The sequence below is a fragment of the Natator depressus genome, chromosome 14 (assembly GCF_965152275.1).
Source record: "Natator depressus isolate rNatDep1 chromosome 14, rNatDep2.hap1, whole genome shotgun sequence".
NCBI lineage: Eukaryota > Metazoa > Chordata > Testudines > Cheloniidae > Natator > Natator depressus.
Window position 1 is genome coordinate 34,581,727 of NC_134247.1, and position 20,118 is coordinate 34,601,844.

The 20,118-nt window shown below is 46.8% G+C and overlaps 1 protein-coding gene across 8 annotated transcripts in view; it reads left to right on the plus strand.

Moving 5' to 3' along the window:
* Nucleotides 1-944: 944 nt before the first annotated feature.
* LOC141998693 (uncharacterized) overlaps nucleotides 945-20,118 on the plus strand; it is a 71,137-nt gene continuing 51,963 nt past the window's right edge. For 4 of the 8 annotated variants that reach the window (XR_012641896.1, XR_012641892.1, XR_012641895.1 and 1 more), the window contains exons 1-2: nucleotides 945-1,228; nucleotides 5,552-5,683. The gene's annotated coding sequence lies outside the window, so the exon portion shown is untranslated. Of the gene's footprint in view, nucleotides 1,229-5,551; nucleotides 5,684-12,692; nucleotides 14,608-15,277; nucleotides 19,904-20,118 lie in introns of all 8 variants that reach the window. The other 4 variants (XR_012641887.1, XR_012641889.1, XR_012641888.1 and 1 more) reach the window with 4 other exon arrangements.

The following is a 20,118-nucleotide window of genomic DNA, read 5'->3' on the forward strand; positions in this document are numbered from 1 at the left end:
TGCAGTTGTGGGAGGGCTGTGGGGGGCACTAGGCAGTGAGTGGATCTGGGGGGGGGCTCTGGGCAGGGAGGCGCAGGGCACTGTTCAGTTGTGGGAGGGCTGTGGGGGGCACTGGGCAGTGAGTGGATCTGTGGGGGGGGCTCTGGGCAGGGAGGTGCAGGGCACTGTGCAGTTGTGGGAGGGTTGTGGGGGGCACTGGGCGGTGAGTGGATCTGTGGGGGGGGCTCTGGGCAGGGAGGTGCAGGGCACTGTGCAGTTGTGGGAGGGTTGTGGGGGGCACTGGGCGGTGAGTGGATCTGTGGGGGGGGCTCTGGGCAGGGAGGTGCAGGGCACTGTGCAGTTGTGGGAGGGCTGTGGGGGGCACTGGGCAGTGAGTGGATCTGTGGGGGGGGCTCTGGGCAGGGAGGTGCAGGGCACTGTGCAGTTGTGGGAGGGTTGTGGGGGGCACTGGGCGGTGAGTGGATCTGTGGGGGGGGCTCTGGGCAGGGAGGTGCAGGGCACTGTGCAGTTGTGGGAGGGCTGTGGGGGGTGTTCGGGTAGGGGAGCACTGGGCAGTGAGAGGATCTGGGCGGGGAGGGGGGGTTCCGGGTGGGTGAGGTATGCTCGACATAGTGGTCTGGGGAAGGGCACTGGGCATAGGGGTTTGTGGGGGTCTCGGGGCGGCGTGGCACTGTGCGTAGGGGGTGAAAGGGGTGCTGGCAGGGGGGTGCATGGTGTGGCGTGGGCCCGCCCCCAAGGGGAAGAAGCACACCTGACCCTTCTGCACCCAACAGCTAACGCCCCCCACTCCCGAGGGCACAAAACCGCGACCTAGCCGGGACCCGGCCAGGATCCAGTTCTCTCTGCGGCCCCTGCACCAGAGAAACCTGCAAAGCCAGCCAGGCGCGGGGTCTGTGTCGCAGGGAAACGGGTCCCCCAGCAGGAAGTGCATTGCATTCACTGCCGTGTTAGGGCTGCTGCCTGCAGTCCGCTCTCGCCCTTGTGTCCCTTGCAAAGGCCTCCAGCTGCTGGGGCTCCAGCGCCCTGGCTGTGCAAGGGAGAGGTTGATATCGAGGAAGCAACATACCCGCTGTTTCCCAACAAGACAGTCTAGTTCAGAGACCCCCCACCCTGACCAGGACACCCTGACCGAGAAGATAGACCTTCCCCTCCCAAAAGAGCTGGACCACCCCCACATCTGAGGGGGAAGGCCACCCCCACATTTCAGGGGGCACAGCCTAGAGCAAAGGTAAGCGAGTTTTTGCCATCACCTTCCAGGTGGAATGAGGCGTCCTGGATAAACCTGTCCGCAGAGGGGGGAGGTTTATGCGAACCCCTGGGACTGAATTCTTTGCAGTCGCTGGTTAAACTGCCCCATGGTTAGGGTGTTAATTTAAAATGTGGGAGAGGGATGTTCAGTTCTGTGCTCTGCCTCAGACTGGGTGAGATGTTGGGAAAAATCACTTTGGTCCAGAGCCACAAAGGTTCTTTAGGTTCCTATTTTCCACTGATTTCAATGGATGCTGAAATATCTTTGTGGACCTGGGCTGGAGGGTACAGTTTTTCAAAGGTGCCTAGGTCCTATTTTTAAAAATGTTGCAGGGCCCCCACTCTGCTCTTGGAAAGAGGTTCCTAAATCCAGACTGTAGGGAGGCACCTCCCAGTGCTTGGGATTCTCAGCTGCAAACCCTTTCTTGGCCTTCGGTTCCTATGCCATTTTAGCCAGGAAGAGGAAGCATTAAGCCCAGCATTTAGCCCAGTGGTCAGAGCGCTCACCTGGGATATAGAGGAGCCCTCATTCAAGTCCCTTCTCCGTCTAATGTATCCTTATTGGAAGCATTACAATTAAAGGAATAAATAAATATAGCGTTTATGCCTTTTCCTCATTTTTAGAGAAAAATATGGTTTCTGTACATTTAGTGCAATTCTAAATCAAGTCTAGGTGTTCAAAGTCTTAATGACAGAAGAATAAAGTGCTAAACTGCATTCTTAGAGAAAATGAATTTTAATGCAATCAGTCCATTTCTAAATAGTCATTTAATAATTTACAAAATCTTAGGGCAGGTCTACACTTAAAACACTGCACTGGCACAGCTGCAGCACTTTAATGTAAAGACGCTCTACACTGATGGGAGAGAGCTCTCCTATCCACATAGTTAATCCACTTTTGGGAGAGGCAGTAGCTATGTCAATGAGAGACGCTCTCAACTGAGCGCTCTCAACGCTCATCAGCTGTGCACGTTAGCCCTGATGTTTCTGAATTTCTTTCTTTCTTTCTTTCTCTGAAATTCTTGAAGATTATCCCTCTCAGATGTTGCCTTATTTTCTCACTAATAATACTCAAAATATAAAAATCTCAGATTATGGAGGGTTTTCTACCCTTTTAATCTGCAGCAATTTCCCCTTTGTTTTGGAGAGAAAGTGTTGCCCTGAGTAACTATCCCAGATGTGGGGAGAGGGGCTGAAGAAGGGGAATAAGCTCCCTGCTAATCAACTTTCCCCCTCCCTTTATGTACATTAAAATTGACTGATTTCCCCAAATGTAGTAAACATCACAGCTGGAAGCTTCCCCCTATTCAGTCTCTGATGCTCAGGGGACCTAAATATCACCTGAAGTTTCAGGAGAAGGACCATGGTCCACAGCTCCGTTCCTCAGGCACATAAGAATGGTCAGACCAAAGGTCCATCTAGCCCAGTATCCTGTCTTCCAACACTGGCCAATGCCACTGAACAGAACAGTGAACAGAAGAGGCAATCATCAAGTGATCTAGTCCCTGTCGCCCATTCCCAGCTTCTGGCAAACAGAGGCGAGGGACAGCATCCCTGCCCATCTTAGAATATCAGGGTTGGAAGCGACCTCAGGAGGTCATCTAGTCCAAAAGCAGGACTAATCCCCAATCAAAGCAGGACCAATCCCCAATTTTTGCCCCAGATCCGTCAATGGCCCCCTCAAGGATTGAACTCACAACCCTGGGTTTAGCAGGCCAATGCTCAAACCACTGAGCTATCCCTCCTCCACCAATAGCGATTGATGGACCTATCCTCCATGAATTTATCTAGTTCTTTTTTGAACCCTGTTATAGTCTTGGCCTTCACAACATCCTCTGGCAAGGAGTTCCACAGGTTGACTCTGCGTTGTGTGAAAAAATACTGCCTTTTGTTTGTTTTAAACCTGCTGCCTATTAATTTCATTTGGTGATCCCTACTTTTTATGTTATGAGAGGGAGTAAATAACACTTCCTTATTTACTTTCGCCACCCCAGTCATGATTTTATAGACCTCTATCATATCCCCTCTTAGTTGTCTCTTTTCCAAGCTGAAAAATTCCAGTCTTATTAATCTCTCCTCATATGGTAGCCGTTCCATACCCCTAATCATTTTTGTTTCCTATTTCTGAACATTCTAAATTCCAATATATCGTTTTTGAGATGGGGCGACCACATCTGCATGCAGTATTCAAGATGTGGGCGTACCATGGATTTATATTTATATATGTCTCATTATCTATCACTTTCTTACTAATTCCCAACATTCTGTTCACTTTTTTGACTCTTACTGCATATTGAATGGATGTTTTCAGAGAACTATCCACAATGACTCCAAGATCTCTTTCTTCAGCGGTAACAGCTAATTTAGACCCCATCATTGTACATGTATAGTTGGGATCATGTTTTCCAATTTGGATTACCTTGCATTTATCAACAATGATATAACAGTGGAGCCATGGACAGGTGGGGTAGAGCACATCTGGTCTGGAGATGGCACTTTCTCAGGAGCCCCTCCCCGGCTGCAGGACAAATCTGAGTGGGTTGGTGTTACTACCTGGTGCACGAAGTTGCAACACCATTCAGATGTGTTGTGTGTGCTAAAAGTTGTGGTTTCTGCAACAAAGTCGCAGCCTGTGATTTTTTTACCATCTTAACTATTATTTATTTAATTTCCCTTCGGATTCTGAATACTGATCTAAATTCCCCTTTAGTCACCCTTTTTTCCCCTAGTTATTGAATGATATAAAATCCCCTCACTTTTGTCTCTAGTTATTGACTATTAATATAAAATCTCCTCAGATTTTGCTGTTTTCCTTGTGATTGTCAGTCTGATTAAAAAAATCTCATACCTTGCCCCCTTTCCCACTAATTTTCAAAAGTTTACATAATATCCTCTCAGATTCCCCCACCTCCACCCCATACATAAACCTTTTGAACTGCAGGAATTTGTCTGTATTTTGGAAAGAAACTGTTACTGACGAAGACATACTGATAAGTGTGTTTTTAGGATTTTACTGCTTTAAAACAGGCTCAGGTTTAAAATCATGGAACATGCTTTGTGAGAAATATTCCATAAATTCACCGGATCTCGCTTGTTCTCTTTCCCCTGAGCAGGATTTCCAAGCCTGATGTGGTTTCCTGGTTTGAATGGGGTGAAAACCCATGGGTCGAAAAGGGACCCTGGCGGCTTTGGTCAGCGCTGCTGACCACTGTTAAAAGTCCGGTTGGAGGCTCAGCAGGGCTGGCAGGCTCCCTGCCCAGCTCCGCACTGCTCCCGGGAAGCAGCTGGCATGTCCAGCTCCCAGGTGGAGGGGCAGCCAGGGTGGCTCCGTGTGCTGCCCCCACGCCTCGCCCGCACACACAGCTCCCATTGGCCAGGTTAGGGCAGGGTTACGTAGCATGACTCACGAGTGCTCAGCTGGAGGCAGCTGTTGCGGGGTCGTGGCGCACACCTCTCCCGCTGCTGCCCTAGTCTCCTGCTCACGCTCCTGTGGCTGGACTCAAGCTGCGGTGCGTGCCCCCGCGCTCTATCTCCCCGTCGCTGGCACCCAGGCGATCAAGGTATCCCTGTATCTGAGCACTGCAAGGGGCTCTGGGAATGGGGCTGCTGGAGGGGAGGAGGACGAAACTGCCCCTCCCAGGGCCCTGTGGCCTGCAGGGACTCCTGTGCTGCCTCCCTGGTAGGGGCCCGCATCCTGTTGGCGCTGCGTGCCTCAGCCTCCTCCCAGCTCACCAGTGGGGCCCTTCTGGCCTCGGGCACCTGGCTCCTGCCAGTCCCGGGCCTGGTGCAATGGTCTGGCCCTGCCTGGGTCTGGGGCCTATAGTGATTCTACGGAGTGCCCCTTGCCACCCCCACTGTGTTTGTTAACCACGCTCACTCGCCCTCCGTGGCTGTGGCAGGCCAGGGAGCAAGCTAGAGGTTGGGGATGAGAATTAAGTAAGTGTCAAACCTATTTGTTAAAGCTGTAAAATTTCCAAAATGAACTACAGTATTCAAGCAATTAATGAAGATCCTGTAGTTGCTGGAATGAAAAGCAAGTTCACTAGTTCCCAGATGTTCTCTCCTTAACTATTAAGGGCTCTATTTGCTCTAGCCACCACAGTATCTGATATTCTTAACTGAGATTTTCCTTTAGTGTTCAGACCATATAATTAAAAAAACATATTCAAACTTTAAATCCAATCAAGGATTTGGAAATCTCCCACCATTACTGAAATTGCCACATGTATTTACAGGTGATATTACAAAGTAAAAATCACAGCCAGATTATAAAAGTAGACTAATTTAGCATTCATGTGCTTAGATACTACTTTGATGGGTGACACAGACAAAGATACGTAGCTACAGAGTGGAGAAGTCCAGCTCAAAGAACAGAATTATTCAGGCTGAATCATTCAGGATTTGGGTTTCTACATCTAAATTTGAGACAGCAAATGTAAGTAAAATTAATGTTCAAAAAGCTGTTTTTAGTACTGAAAGAGACTTTAATGTACAATCATGCATGATTAAGAAAATATACATGATCTTTAATAGCAACCTGGCTGAAGTACATATTGTGACAGAACTAGGATTTATATGAACTTGCAATATGTCAAGCATTTCTAATTTATTTGTGTTCTGCTTTTCTGATTTGAAAAACCATTGCAATCTACTTCAGAAGTTGTTGTTGCATCCATACTAGAGACCCAGTTTTTCACACAAAAAGAAAGCGACTGTACTGTTTGTATAGGTTCTTCATATTATGAAAAATATTGTCTTACAAGTTCACAAATTTTTTTTTGGTAAGTCATTAGTAATTGATATTTATGAGCTGCTTCTCCTCTCATTTCCACTGGTATAGATACAGAGTTGCTCCATCAAAATCTATGGAGCAGATCCTCAACTGGTGCAAATCAGTGGAGCTCTGGTTTTTGGTGTTTTTGTTTTGTTTTTTGTTTTGAGGTATGCTAGTTTACAGTAGCTGAGGATCTGGCCGAGCAGCATTATAATAATGTAATACCATTGTGACAGGAGAATCAAGCCCTTGAATATAGTCAGCATTGACACTTAAAAACTCTTCCCCCTTTTTTTTAAGCTATCCAGTACTATGAGGTTGCATATAATTGCAAGGCCTGCTTAGCACAAGTATTCTTGGAGAGTATTGTAGGAGGTATATAAAACGATCAAGACTTCATTAAGATTAGATGCCTAAAGATGAAGTTAGACATTTTGAAAATCCCACCAGGTCAAGGGTATGAATCCAGCTGAGGTTGCAGGCCAGTAAGTAGTCCCATTCGGTTCCATAAGAATATTCAGGTGAACAAGGGTTTGCAGCATTAGGCCCTAGGTTCAGTCCCACGTTCTTGTTAAACTGGCACTCCCAGCAAAGAGAGAGAAGTGTGAATCAAGAGCAACAAGATACCTCATGGCTGGGAGGCTCCACTCCACAGTTGAAGCACATTGGTTAGGGCCACATGGAGAAGCTTGCACTGCTGTTGCTCCCCGGTCTGTTTGTTAGATCTACCTTTTGTCTAATATGTAGACTGTAAGATCTTTGGGGCAGGGACTGTATGTTATAGATGTGTACATTGCTTAGCACAATTGTCTGGTGTAAGCGCTACTGTAATACAAATAAATAATGTTTACAACATTACTTCAGTGTGTGGAGCACTTAAGGTGGAACCATATAGCACTTTTTATAAAAGGTATAACCTAGAAGATATATCATTGGATTTAATCTAATTCTCTGCCCTCTATACAGCTAGGTTTTTTGCACTGGAATGGGTATACAGTGAGATTTGTGACTGATCCCCACGTAATAAAAATGTAATTACTCCAATATTTCAGATCAGAGAATAGTATCCTTTTATTTTTTCCAACATAAATTACTTTGTGGTAAAAAGCAATGAGTAGCAGCTTTGTATCAACTGAGTTGTGGAACAGATGACCTACACCAGTGGTTAATCTTGCTTCTTGATTAGTCTGAGCCCTAAAGCGCCTAAGCTGTATTTTGCACTAAGGTAGATGTTTAATAGTAATGATAATTAGCTAGCAGAATGCAGTTTGATGTTGCTGAAATCTACCCAGGGCCATTTATAACCAAATTTACAGGTACTATTGTTTTCCTTTATCTGTTTGTATATAAGACCTTTAAAACATGGCTTTTTGTACAAAAATTGGACAGTTTTGTTAATTACTTTGATATTATGTGCATTTTCTCCATAGAATCATAGAATATCAGGGTTGGAAGGGACCTCAGGAGGTCATCTAGTCCAACCCCCTGCTCAAAGCAGGACCAATTCCCAACTAAATCATCCCAGCCAGGGCTTTCTCAAGCCTGACCTTAAAAACTTCTAAGGAAGGAGATTCCACCACCTCCCTAGGTAACGCATTCCAGTGCTTCACCACCCTATAGTGAAAAAGTTTTCCTAATATCCAACCTAAACCTCCCCCACTGCAACTTGAGACCATTACTCCTCGTTCTGTCATCTGCTACCACTGAGAACACTCTAGATCCATCCTCTTTGGAACCCCCTTTCAGGTAGTTGAAAGCAGCTATCAAATCCCCCCTCACTCTTCTCTTCCTCAGACTAAACAATCCCAGTTCCCTCAGCCTCTCCTCATAACTCATGTGTTCCAGTCCCCTAATCATTTTTGTTGCCCTCCGCTGGACGTTTTCCAGTTTTTCCACATCCTTCTTGTAGTGTGGGGCCCAAAATTGGACACAGTACTCCAGATGAGGCCTCACCAGTGTTGAATAGAGGGGAACGATCATGTCCCTCGATCTGCTGGCAATGCCCCTACTTATACATCCCAAAATGCCATTGGCCTTCTTGGCAACAAGGGCACCCTGTTGACTCATATCCAGCTTCTCATCCAGTGTAACCCCTAGGTCCTTTTCCGCAGAACTGCTGCCGAGCCATTCGGTCCCTAGTCTGTAGCGGTGCATGGGATTCTTCCGTCCTAAGTGCAGGACTCTGCACTTGTCCTTGTTGAACCTCATCAGATTTCTTTTGGCCCAATCCTCTAATTTGTCTAGGGCCCTCTGTATCCTATCCCTACCCTCCAGCATATCTACCTCTCCTTCCAGTTTAGTGTCATCTGCAAACTTGCTGACGGTGCAATCCACATCGTCCTCCAGATCATTAATGAAGATATTGAACAAAACCGGCCCCAGGACCGACCCTTGAGGCACTCCACTTGATACCGGCTGCCAACTAGACATGGAGCCATTGATCACTACCCGCTGAGCCCGACAATCTAGCCAGCTTTCTATCCACCTTATAGTCCATTCATCCAGCCCATACTTCTTTAACTTACTGGCAAGAATACTGTGGGAGACCGTGTCAAAAGCTTTGCTAAAGTCAAAGAACAACACGTCCACCACTTTCCCTTCATCCACAGAGCCAGTTATCTCGTCATAGAAGGCAATTAGATTAGTCAGGCATGACTTTCCCTTGGTGAATCCATGCTGACTATTCCTGATCACTTTCCTTTCCTCGAAGTGCTTCAGATTTGATTCCTTGAGGACCTGCTCCATGATTTTTCCAGGGACTGAGGTGAGGCTGACTGGCCTGTAGTTCCCAGGATCATCCTTCTTCCCTTTTTTAAAGATGGGCACTACATTAGCCTTTTTCCAGTCGTCCGGGACCTCCCCCTATCACCATGAGTTTTCAAAGATAATGGCCAATGGCTCTACGATCACATCCGCCAACTCCTTTAGCACCCTCGGATGCAGCGCATCCGGCCCCATGGACTTGTGCTCATCCAGCTTTTCTAAATAGTCCTGAGCCACTTCTTTCTCCACAGAGGGCTGGTCACCTCCTCCCCATGCTGTGCTGCCCAGTGCAGTAGTCTGGGAGCTGACCTTGTTCGTGAAGACAGAGGCAAAAAAAGCATTGAGTACATTAGCTTTTTCCACATCCTCTGTCACTAGGTTGCCTCCCTCATTCAGTAAGGGGTCCACACTTTCCTTGACTTTCTTCTTGTTGCTAACATACCTGAAGAAACCCTTCTTGTTACTCGTAACATCTCTTGCTAGCTGCAACTCTAGGTGTGATTTGGTCTTCCTGATTTCACTCCTGCATGCCCGAGCAATATTTTTATACTCTTCCCTGGTCATTTGTCCAATCTTCCACTTCTTGTAAGCTTCTTTTTTGTGTTTAAGATCAGCAAGGATTTCACTGTTAAGCCAAGCTGGTCGCCTGCCATATTTACTATTCTTTCTATACATCGGGATGGTTTGTCCCTGAAACCTCAATAAGGATTCTTTAAAATACAGCCAGCTCTCCTGGACTCCTTTCCCCCTCATGTTATTCTCCCAGGGGATCCTGCCCATCAGTTCCCTGAGGTTGTCAAAGTCTGCTTTTCTGAAGTCCAGGGTCCGTATTCTGCTGCTCTCCTTTCTTCCCTGTGTCAGGATCCTGAACTCGACCACCTCATGGTCACTGCCTCCCAGGTTCCCATCCACTTTTGCTTCCCCTACTAATTCTTCCCGGTTTGTGAGCAGCAGGTCAAGAAGAGCTCTGCCCCTAGTTGGTTCCTCCAGCACTTGCACCAGGAAATTGTCCCCTACATTTTCCAAAAACTTCCTGGATTGCCTGTGCACCGCTGTATTGCTCTCCCAGCAGATATCTGAGTGATTGAAGTCTCCCATGAGAACCAGGGCCTGCGATCTAGTAACTTCCATTAGTTGCCGGAAGAAAGCCTCGTCCACCTCATCCCCCTGGTCCGGTGGTCTATAGCAGACTCCCACCATGACATCACCCTTGTTGCTCACACTTCTAAACTTAATCCAGAGACACTCAGGTTTTTCTGCAGTTTCATACCAGAGCTCTGAGCAGTCATACTGCTCTCTTACATACAATGCAACTCTCCCACCTTTTCTGCCCTGCCTGTCCTTCCTGAGCAGTTTATATCTATCCATGACAGTACTCCAATCATGTGAGTTATCCCACCAAGTCTCTGTTATTCCAATCACATCATAATTCCTTGACTGTGCCAGGACTTCCAGTTCTCCCTGCTTGTTTCCCAGTCTTCTTGCATTTGTGTATAGGCACTTGAGATAACTCGCTGATCATCCTGCTTTCTCAGTATGAGGCAGGAGCCCTCCCCTCTCATGCTCTCCTGCTCTTGTTTCCTCCCGGTATCCCACTTCCCCACTTACCTCAGGGCTTTGGTCTCCTTCCCCTGGTGAACCTAGTTTAAAGCCCTCCTCACTAGGTTAGCCAGCCTGCTTGCGAAGATGCTCTTCCCTCTCTTCGTTAGGTGGAGCCCGTCTCTGCCTAGCACTCCTCCTTCGTGGAACACCGTCCCATGGTCAAAGAATCCAAAGCCTTCTCTCCGACACCCCTGCGTAGCCATTCGTTGACTTCCACGATTCGACGGTCTCTACCCAGGCCTTTTCCTTCCACGGGGAGGATGGACGAGAACACCACTTGCGCCTCAAACTCCTTTATCCTTCTTCCCAGAGCCACGTAGTCTGCAGTGATCCGCTCAAGGTCATTCTTGGCAGTATCATTGGTGCCCACGTGGAGAAGCAGGAAGGGGTAGCGATCCGAGGTCTTGGTGAGTCTTGGCAGTCTCTCCGTCACATTGTGAATCCTAGCTCCTGGCAAGCAACAGACTTCTCAGTTTTCCCGGTCGGGGCGGCAGATAGATGACTCAGTCCCCCTGAGGAGAGAGTCCCCGACCACCATCCCCCACCTTCTTCTCTTGGGAGCGGTGGTCATGGAACCCCCATCCCTAGGACAGTGCATCTCATGCCTTCCAATCGGCGGAGTCTCCTTCTGTTCCCTTCTCTCAGATGTATATCTAGTCCACTCTCCACATTAGTACCTGTGGAGAGAACATGAAAACGGTTGCTTACCTGTGTCTGCGTTGCTGATACATGGACGCTCCCCTTTCTTCTTCTGGAGGTCACATGCTGCCAAATTGCTTCACCATCCTCCTGTCCCCGCTGCGCAGCCTGCTCTGAATCTTCAGAACATTGTGCCCGTAGAAGCATATCCTGACGTCTGTCCAGGAAATCTTCAGTTTCTCTTATGCAACGCAGGGTCGATCCTTGTTTCTCCAGACCCTGAACCTTCTCTTCCAATATGGAGACCAGCTTGCACTTTGTACAGACAAAGTCGCTTCTGTCCTGTGGAAGAAAGACAAACATGGGACATCCAGTGCAGGTCACAACAGCTGAACAGTCCCCATCCATACTACCTTCCTTCTATGAGCTTCCTCAGGAGTTGTCGTGACTACTCAGAGAAGCCAGCAAGATGTAAGCCGCAGTGGGCTCTCCCAAGGCGAACTCCTCTGTTAGCCTCTCTGCTGTTCGCTGCTCAGGTGGTTCTCAGCTGACTGGCTTTTTATAACAGTCAGGCCCACTCAAGGCTCACCTGGAACATAGCACTCCAAATTCACACTTTTCAAACAACCAATCAAGCACAAGGTCAGACTGTCAAACTGTCCCCACAACAGACATTCAGATACTCACCAACACAGCCTCCCTAATGCAGCCCTAGGCGTACCTCCTCTCAGGCAGATCCCAGGCAAACTCCCTCTGTTAGCCTCTCTGCTGTTTGCTGCTCCAGTTACATTGTGTCCTCTTTTGTACGACATTTAGCAATAAACACTCTTCTGGTAGAAGGTCCAAATCCTATAAATTAAGGGCTGCCCTCATGCCAGATTGTGCAAGTAAACCACCGTTTTTGGTATGGTTACAAGTCTCAAGGTCACTTGGCACCCATAAAAATAGCACTGCCCATCACCAATATGGTGATATTTTGAGATGATGTGACAATGTAAACATCAGGACATGACGAGGACCATTGAAAATTCTCATCTTACAACTATACGGCAGTTTGATATTTTTTAAACTATGCCCTGCTCTCTTCTGGATGGGTTTTTTATTGTCTTAAAGATTAAAACAAAATTCTGAATATATTATCTTAATACAGTTGACTTAATATATCAACATGTTACTTCCTTGTTTTGTTAATCTGGAGAGTAGCTGGTATCAAATGTGAAAGCTATAAGATAAAAATATAATTGACATCATTTTGCCATGGCTTAATAAAACTGCACTAACCGTGAAAATTGTAAGCATGTGGTTTTAGGTTTGATGTGCTAGCTGCAGCAGTTCATGCTGTTCCCAGGGTGATGCTAATTGAACTGCTGGAAATATAGAGATTTCCTTGCAGAATTAGATGTTATACAAGCTGGTCAAAACACCTCTGTTAACTTTAGCTCCACTGAAAACAGAAAAATATAATATAATATAATATAATATAATACAATATAATATGCCCAATTTTAAGGGGACCTGTGCAGTCAGAAGTATTGACCGGAGACCAAAAGTCCGATTACTATAATTTTCTATAGTTTTCTAGCGTCCTGTAACTAATAAAACCTGAAATTAGCATAATATGTCTGTCCAAAATATAGTTGATTGAATCTTTGAATAACTTTTTCAGTGCACAGCCACAGGCAGTGGGGAGCAACTGGCCTTTAAAGAGTTAAGAGCCTAGCCAGCAGGCATCAACAGTCATCTACCTAGTTAGTGTTGCCACATCCACAGTGGACACTGTTTTATCTATCGGCTAAACTGTGCTGCAGTCAGACCAGGGCGAGGTGAAATGGCAGAACCTGAAAAGCAAAAGATTCAAAGGTTGTCCAGTACAGTCGATAAATTCTTTTTAAAGGCTGATACCTCTGAAGAACAACACATATGCATGGCTGAATTGCTTTTAACATACCATGGAGTTAAACACCACCACAGCTACCATTCTCAAGACTGTGGAAATAAACTGTACCCCTCCATTTTTACTGATTCCAAGATCGCCTCCAAAATTCACTGTGGAAGGAGAAAAGCGGAGGCTTTGATTGAGACTGTATTAGCCCCCCATTCATTGAAACTGGCTGTGCAAGACATTGGATCAACATCGTTCTCAATAGTGACAGGTGCTTCTAATAAAGGGAACACAAAATTATTCCCAGTTGCTGTCCGCTACTTTAATAAGGATAAGGGAAGCTGCACATGTATCATAGACTTTTTTGAGGATGCAGATGAGACATCAGAGGCAATTGCAAACAACTTACAAAGTTGTCTTCAGAATGCCAGTCTGATACATAATAAAATTGTGGCATATGGAGCAGACAACGTATCTGTCAATTTTGGAAAACACAAGTCTGTTTTGGTGCACCTAAAACGAATGTTGGATTTACCAAACCTTGTACCAGGGTACTGCAGTGCTCACATAGTGCACAATACAGTGAAACATGGCTTGAAAATGCTCTCTTATGATGTAGAGAACTTAGTCATCAAGGTTTTCAGTGAATTCTCGTCCTGTGCAAAGAATATTAGTGAACTTAAAGAGTTCCTTGACTTCATGGAGACAGAATATTCAGAAATCTTATGCCATGTACCTACACATTTTTTGACCCTTTTCACTGCCGTCGACAGGTTACTGAAGAATTGGCCTGCACTCAAGTCTTACTTTGTGAGCAGAGGAGAGGAAACAGTGAGCTGCGCAATATGGGCCTTTCTTTCTGAGCAGGAGGATGCAGTATCTGATGATGACATTATTACGCTTCCCGAGCTGTACATCTACTTTGTGCACAACATTATGAGCCATTTTAACAACGCCATAAAGGTTCTTGAAAGTGATTACATTCAGGTAACTGGACTGTATGCTATATTCAGCAAGCTGAGAAGAGAGATTCAGATTCGACAAGAGCAAGGCTTCTATGGATACAAGGTGACACAGTTCTTGAAGAAACTGCCGCCTAATGAGCAGAATAAATTTGTTGGAGATGCCCAACGGGTTTACACACGCATGCTACAGTACCTGGAAAAGTGGTTTGATTTCAGCGAAAACTCTTTCTATATGTTGTGTGCGCCACTCAATCTGGATGGACCTCTTGAACTAGACAAACTGTGTGCTTTGACTACAAACTTGGACATTCAAGTGGACGGAGATGAATTATTTACAGAAATGTGTACATTGAATGATGTGCTACCAACCCTAAAGAGTTTGACGAATGATCCTGAATTGACATTGTGTCAGGAGCAACAAGAGCGCCATCATCGAATCAATGTCTCTGAGGTATGGGTAGAATTCTTTAAGCACTGGGAGGCCCCAAACTTACTTAAAATTGTGCAGCATGTGCTTGCTATACCACCCAGCAACGCATTTGTGGAACGCGTTTTCAGTGTTATGAAGAACTTGTGGACTGATGAAAGGAATCGGCTCCAAGTGGACCTGGTGAAAGCTGAGCTATTCATGCACTTCAACTATAAAATGACATGTGCCGAGTTTGCTGGATTTTTGAAGACAGAAGCAGCTAAAGAGCTTGTGGTGGCAGCAAGAAAAGAACAGAAGTATAAATGTAAGTAGTTTTAATTGCCACTCTCATTAAAACTGTTTTTGTTTAATTTTGTTTGCATCTTCTTTACACTTCAGAAGAAGTTAAGAGTTTTTAATTTTACGGTAGTGTTTAAACTCTCTCCCTGGTGAGGTGAAGGGTATTTGAATCACACATTCCATCTCCCACATTCAAACTGTTGCAGCTCCTGCCTTCTCCTGGTGCCTGCTTGCGCCTTGCAGTGAAAATGAGCAAGTGTGGGGGAGAGCGAGCGACAGAGGGAGGGGGGATGGAGTGAGGAGGGGTGGGGCCTTAGGGAAAGGGTGGGGCCTGAGGGCGGGGCCTCGGGGCAGGGGGTGGGGCAAGGGTGTTGGGTTTTCTGCAGTTAGAAAGTTGGCAACCCTACTTCTAAAGTCCCCCAGGGTCTGCTTCATCTTAGCCAGGTCAGAGTTGTTCCTAGAACTCTAGACACTTGGCAGTAGCTCCCTCTCCCCTGACCTCCCTACCTCTGATTGTTCAGATGGCATATGGTGTCCAGATTTGTCCCCTTCTCTCTCTCCCTTGGGAAAGGGTTTGGGGAAGATTCTGTTCCTGATTTTTCAGTTTCTCCAATGTTATTTGGGTTTGTTTCTCTCCTTTCCCCCTCCAGTGCAGGGAATGACTCATGTTTGGATTCTCTCTCTCTCTGTCCCAGCAGGTGAGGGGATGATTGAGAATGTGGAAGAGAATCCTCAGCAGGAAGATCCTGAGCAAGTTGAAACTCATGTTACATTATTAGAAAGATCTGAAGCGATTGTGTCCTGGAGTCCAGAGCATGGAAAAGCTAGTGGGTATCAGCACCGGCCAGAGAGACAGCAGGGAACTCAGCCAGGGAAGAACGTGGGTAAATCCATTCAATATGAAGGTGGTTTGAAAAATCTTAGTAAAAACATGATGCACCAGAGACTCTCCAAAGGGGAGGGAAAAAACACATGCACCGAGTGTGGGAAAAGCTTCAGTCGGAGTTTACACCTTATTATACATCGCAGAACCCACACACGACAAAGACCTCTTAGATGTCTTCAGTGTGGGAAAAGCTTTATTGACAACCCAACCCTGAAAGTACATCAGAGAATCCACATGGGAGAAAAACCCTATAAGTGCCCTGACTGTGGGAAAAGCTTCAGTGAGAGACCACACCTTATTGGCCACCAGAAAATCCACACAGAAGCAAAAACTTTCATATGCTCTCAGTGTGGGGAAACCCTCTGTAACTGGTCAACCTTTCTTAGACATGAGAGAATCCACACCGGAGAGAGATCTAAACCTTATAACTGCCTCGAGTGTGGGGAGAACTTCCGTGATAGGTCGGGTCTTAGTAGGCATCAGAGAATTCACACAGGAGAGAAACCCTATAACTGCCTGGACTGTGGAGAAAGCTTCAGTCGGCGCTCAAACCTTACCAGGCACCAAAAAGTTCATACTGGGGAGAGACCCTATAAGTGCCTCAAGTGTGGGAAAAGCTTCAGTCGGAGATCAACCCGCAGTAGACATCTGAGAACCCATTGGGGAGAAAGTGAATAAATGCCCTGACGAGGGCTGGCTGAAGTGAATTATACTGAAGCAGTTGCACCACTACAGCTAAAGTTGAGACTAGCTTCCTTTTTAACAGCCAGTTTTTCTGTGTGCTCTAAAATCCACATGTGGACTTGGATTGTCTTGAAAATTGCTGTGCCTCATCTGGGCCAGGGGCAGAGCTAGTGATGGGAGGTTGTAGTCATTTGGTCTAGGGGTTCCTCAGATACAGCTCCCCCAGTAAGGAGCTGCTTTTACTATTCAGATAGCTCTGAAACCCTATGCAAATTTAACCCCCATGAAAAGCAGGAAATATAACATTAGAGAACATGCTACCCCCACAACATAACCTTAACTCTGCCATCTTTGAGTGAAGTTCCAACGTACCAATAACACACATTAGCCCTCTACCTTTACAGATGCTACAGAACACTTAAGGAATCGAGCACCGATGAGCAGTGTAGGACAAAGTCTGCCACCTTCTCTTGATAGGAAAGACTCTGGTGTAGGTCAGGCCTAGTGAGCAGCTGCCACTTACACTCAAAAACCAAGCCTACTCCACACAAACCACCCCAGAATTGCAAAGTGTTCCCATGCCTTCACCCCTCCACTGAGGATTCCTTGAGACATGGCTTTCACTGACCCCGCAGTAAGCCCTGGAGATCCCATGACATATGCCACCAGGTTGCTGACAGTCTCCATGGCTATACTCCCTTGTGCATTTCTACTGACACAGCCTACAGAATTCAGCACTGCAGTGAACCATAACTGATCCTTTTAAAGTACACCTGCACCTCTTCTCATATCACAGTGACAGCTCTGCCAGCCTGCTCCAGCTAATCTCTTCACCATTCAACACAGCTACGCCTCACACAGTGAAGGGAGACGAGTGCATGCAGATGAATTCTAGGATTCAAATCTGTGGAATACAACACAAGCAATGGCACATTTTCTTAGTCCTTCATATCTACTTATTATGGCAACACAGTTACTGAACCATTCTCACTGGCTATTGCCAGCTCTAAGGGGGCAGAGTTAAGGTTGCATTGTGGGAATGACATTTACCTTAATTTCTTAGTTTTTAAAGGTGTAAGTTTAGCTACTCTCCACATTGTGTGGAAGGGCACAAGGCAGTGCTGGGCAACCTTAGCTATGCATTAACTAAAGTTTTGGACAGTTAATATATTTGCTGATTCCACAAATGACATCACCATTTGACTTTTCAGTGTCTGGTTTCCCGTCTCTGGTGTTAGGAGACAGTAGTCAGCTCCCATCTGCTCAGTCCTCCTCTGGCTCTGCCTGGTTTAGCAAAGAAGCCCTGATCAGCCCCTCCACTCTGCTGCCATCCATCTCTGTCTCAGCTGGAATCTTCTATCTCATCTTACCTGGTTCCCCAGCCAGTGTCCTGTGGACTGGGTATCTGAGGAACCTTTCATACCCTTTATTCATAAAGACGCCCAGGGACCTGAGGCGATCCAGTATGAAGGGACCAGGAGAGATGGGTGATGGGCAGGAAAGAGCCTGTGTTTGAGCACAGGGGGATGGGAACCAAGGGATTGAGTGTGTGAATCAGTGAGTGATGGTGAGAGCGCTGAGACTGAAGAACTTGCTGCACTAGCTGAGCACAGCTTGTCATTACAAAGAGGAGCTGTAGCCGTAGCCAACACCCAGAGAAGAAGCTAAGACAGTATTTGCCCAGCCACAGATGGCTCACAATTACAGTCTGAAGGATCTGGCAGCCCTGTAGCTGCCAACGACTTGGAGAGAGACGGGCATTCAGCTCAGGGAGTTCAGTCATAGCCCTAAAGTGCTCTCTCATGGTTGCAACATTTGGTTAAGACCCCATCAGAGTGCAGTGAACTCAAGGGGAAATTAACGAATTGCCGGTGGTTCTGCCTAATGAAGAAATTTCAAGAGCAATTAGAGAGCAGTTCCAAAGTAATCCTCTGCATTTGGTGTTAGCAACATGGTGTCCCGGTGGGTCTGCGTGTGTGTGTGTGTGTGTGTGTGTGTGTGTGTGTGTGTGTGTGTGAAAAACAGGATCTGGATTATATAAATTGATGGGGAGATAATTTTGACATTTAAATAAAACAGTTATTGTCCCATTTCTTTTCAGTCCCTCACTATAGAAAACGATCACCAGCGATAGTTAATTTCTTTTCATTGGAATCAGCCCGATTAACCTTCTAAGGATGCGTATAAATGATGTGCACATGACTGGTGATGCCTTTCTCCAAATAGAGGGTAGGGCTTAGTGAGGCTCTTGTGTGATAACAAGCTGGTCACAGGGAATTCAGTGAATGGAGTTATTCTTTGATGCACAAGGCCTGTTTTGGGTGACATTTTGCCCTCTCTACTCTGGGTAGTCCCTCTCCCAGAACCATCTTCCGGCCATTTCTTTTATTTCTCTTTATGCTTCATTCTGGTGAAGAAAACCTGCAGATACAGACACATCTGAAATCTGCTTCTTCAGTTCCAAACCCATCTGTGAGAGGAGCCGGGATTGCTCATTCCAGCCATGCAGCCCTTGGGAGTCACACCCAGATTTCTCACCTCTTACCTACCTCCTCTCTGCCCTTCTTCCCACATCCTGCCAGAGCTTCCCCTGCTGTCTCAGAGCCCTCCCATCCAATGCTTTCCAGCCCCCCTAGGGATAAAATGATTCACCGCAATCCCCACCTTGGTCTCCTATTGCCGTGGCTGCTGCTACCACGTATCCTCTGAATTCCCCCCTTTGCCTTGCTGTCCCCCAGGTCTGACCCCAAAATACCACAGCTGGGACCTTCCTCTTTGAAAATCCCCTGCTTCTGTCTTCTAAGCCCTGGTCTACACTAGGACTTTAGGTCGAATTTAGCAGCATTAAATCGATGTAAACCTGCACCCGTCCACACGATGGAGCCCTTTATTTCGACTTAAAGGGCTCTTAAAATCGATTTCCTTACTCCACCCCTGACAAGTGGATTAGCGCTTAAATCGGCCTTGCCGGGTCGAATTTGGGGTACTGTGGACACAATTCGACAGTATTGGCCTCCGGGAGCTATCCCAGAGTGCTCCATTTTGACCGCTCTGGACAGCACTCTCAACTCAGATGCACTGGCCAGGTAGACAGGAAAAGAACCGCGAACTTTTGAATCTCATTTCCTGTTTGGCCAGCGTGGCAAGCTGCAGGTGACCATGCAGAGCTCATCAGCAGAGGTGACCATGATGGAGTCTCAGAATCGCAAAAGAGCTCCAGCATGGACCGAACGGGAGGTACGGGATCTGATCGCTGTATGGGGAGAGGAATCCGTGCTATCAGAACTCCGTTCCAGTTTTCGAAATGCCAAAACCTTTGTCAAAATCTCCCAGGGCATGAAGGACAGAGGCCATAACAGGGACCCGAAGCAGTGCCGCGTGAAACTGAAGGAGCTGAGGCAAGCCTACCAGAAAACCAGAGAGGCGAACGGCCGCTCCGGGTCAGAGCCCCAAACATGCCGCTTCTATGATGAGCTGCATGCCATTTTAGGGGGTTCAGCCACCACTACCCCAGCCGTGTTGTTTGACTCCTTCAATGGAGATGGAGGCAACACGGAAGCAGGTTTTGGGGACGAAGAAAATGATGATGAGGAGGAGGAGGAGGAGGTTGTAGATAGCTCACAGCAAGCAAGCGGAGAAACCGGTTTTCCCGACAGCCAGGAACTGTTTCTCACCCTGGACCTGGAGCCAGTACCCCCTGAACCCACCCAAGGCTGCCTCCTGGACCCAGCAGGTGGAGAAGGGACCTCCGGTGAGTGTACCTTTTAAAATACTATACATGGTTTAAAAGCAAGCATGTGAAAGGATTACTTTGCCCTGGCATTCGCGGCTCTCCTGGATATACTCCCAAAGCCTTTGCAAAAGGTTTCTGGGGAGGGCAGACTTATTGCGTCCTTCATGGTAGGACACTTTACCACTCCAGGCCAGTAACACGTACTCGGGAATCATTGTACAACAAAGCATTGC